General features: G+C 35.4%; 1 protein-coding gene across 1 annotated transcript in view; it reads left to right on the forward strand.

Annotated features, from left to right (window-relative positions):
• Positions 1-2,656, forward strand: part of ttc39a (tetratricopeptide repeat domain 39A) — a 26,241-nt gene that overhangs the window by 2,141 nt on the left and 21,444 nt on the right. The gene's annotated exons all lie outside the window — the stretch shown is intronic.

The raw sequence follows: 2,656 nt of genomic DNA on the forward strand, positions 1-2,656 counted from the left end.
TCATTTGCAAGAATCCTTCCTGAAATGTTCTCACTGTGCTTACTTTTTACTATTGTGTATGACGGTGAGCCACTGTGAACAGATTGCATGTTACTCAAAGATCAAAGAATGCAAGACATGCATTAAGACATATATATATATATAAATAGTCTGCTTGGAATAATCATGTGTGTCTGATGTGTCTTTTCCACAAAAAAAGTATAATTTCCACATTAAAATCACCCAAAAGTCATCTACTCCTTTTACCTCATTACAAATACCAGAATCCATAAATATACAAATGTTGTTCATTTCTTAAGTTTTCCTGCTGGACAAGATGCCTCCTACTTCACTGTAAAATCCATTCTCAGTGTATGTGCACTGGAGGCTTATAAATTAATTACGGGACCAGGATGACTTCCAAACTATTTGTGTGGGTGCTCATAGGCCCCGCCCCTTAAAATCAGATTTTCAGTGGGCACAGAGAAACATCCTTCTAGTGTCAAACTCTGCACATAAATCATTCTGCACAGTTAAAACAGAAATCCCTCTGTAGGAAGAAGAAGAAAAACGAATTTTTGAGTGGAGGAAAACTTTAAAGGACTTACTTTCTTGACATATTGATGACACATTAAGGTAAAGGTCATCAGAAGGTCACTGGAATTAACACAGTTTCTACCTGCTGTTCAACATATTAATAATTCAGACAGAGAGAAACTAAAATCATCTCTTCTCTCTCTCTGTTATGTTATGACTGGATGAGTGTGAACATGAACCAGCTGCTTATTCAATAGTCAGATAATCCTGTATTCTCTTTGTCAAGGCATGTAAAGGATTTACTGGGAGCCTGAGGAGAAGGATGGCTGAGGGAGGGAACTAAAGCAAAACAACTGCAGCAAAATTAATTATAGACTGAACAAATCAAAGTTAAAGATCTTATATGTTGTACTTTTACATTATATTTGTTTTTAGTTAGTCTCTACAGTATACTCAACTCAAAGCAATAGTATTTCATTTTGGGAAGTAAGCTTATTTGCTTTTCTTGCTGGAAGTTAAATAAGGAAGATTGATACTGCTTTTTAAAGCTACAGCCAGGAGACAGTTAGCTTAGGCTAGCATAAAGACTGGAAACAAGGGGAAAAGCTAGCATGGCTCTGTCCAACATGTAACAAAATCTGCCTCCCACCTCACAAATGTACACGTTATATCCTGCTGGGCTGTTGGCTTTACATTCACTACATACTTTAAAATTCAGATTAATTTACCTCATTGGAAGAAATATGTTAGGAATGGACATAATTGGCTATAATCCTTGTTTCTGAGCCGTAAAACAAAAGCATCATATCCCTTCCAACTGAGGATGGTTTAAGGACAGCATGATGGTTATATGATTTAATATTGTGTGGTGGATAAAAGAAGTAGAGATTTGCATATTATTATATTAAACTGCAAGCATGCACAGTTAACAATCCTTGTTTTTCTGTTGCCAAATTCAATTGTCCACCATGAGGACAGCTAAAAATCTAATTATCTCCACCTTAAACCCATGACTCTCTGTGCTACTCTCAGCACACACGAGAGCTGGAAGCAACAATTAATTATCTTTTTTTAATTACTACAGTTTCTAAATATAGACAGATTTCCTCTCATGTTTCTATGCTTTGCTCTTGTGATTGTATCTTTATGGGCTATCATGGTGGAGAGAAATATGTCAAACGTGATGAGCATTTAGAGACGGTCACAGTGAGATCTTTATGCCTTCTTGATGTTAGCAGTGTTACTAATAGAGTGTGCGTGTGTAAGTGTGCTATAGAGCACTGTACACTTAATATTTCCTTCTGGCTTGATAGAGAGAACTAATATTTTCTATAGCAGAGGATCTTCACTCGTGGACCCTTGTTCACTTTAGAAGATGTTTAAGCGTCTGCCAAGAACAACAGTTGCTATTTATGCAGTAGAGCTGAAACAACTTGTTGATGAATTCATTAGTTCAATGAATGAATGAATTCATCTCTTAATTGGCAGCAATTTTAATAATTGATTAATCATTAAAGTAATTTTTCAGGCAAAAATTACAAATATTCCCTTGTTTTAGCTTCTCAAATGTGAGGATTTGCTGTTTTCCTGTCTCTTATGTGAATAAACCTAAATATCTTTCTGTTTTGGACTATTAGTTGGATAGAAGAAGTCATCTTAGGATTTACAGGTATTTTTTTTTACTGTTTCCTAACATTTTTAGGCCAGAAACTAGACTGTGGTGAATAAACAAACATTCTTATGAAAGGAGTAAAAGCTTCTTCACAGCAGCAATTTTGACATTCAATAGTAGGGTAAACTCAGGTGTTCAAAGCTGATGCTAAATAATGTTCAGTTTAGGTCAAACAGAGTCAGGGTGCTGCTATTGTGCATGTTGACTCACTGGAAAGTCTCGGAGACACTAAATGGAACAGAACCTTAATTAGTATCACTGGTAACACCTGAATTTACCCTACTATTTCACGTCAAAATTTGAAAAATGTCTATTTGAGTGTTCAACTGACCCATTTGAGTATTTTTTGTTTCTAAAATTAAAGTAAATAGCTTTTACTCTTTTCATAAAAATGTTTGTTTATTCACCTCAGTCTAGTTACTGTCTACCCTACTATTTCACGTCAAAAAGGTTGCTGTGAAAAAGGTC

Source organism: Morone saxatilis, unplaced genomic scaffold, assembly GCF_004916995.1.
Source record: "Morone saxatilis isolate NCDOM2014 unplaced genomic scaffold, NCSU_SB_2.0 Contig12, whole genome shotgun sequence".
In the NCBI taxonomy this organism is placed as follows: Eukaryota; Metazoa; Chordata; class Actinopteri; family Moronidae; genus Morone; species Morone saxatilis.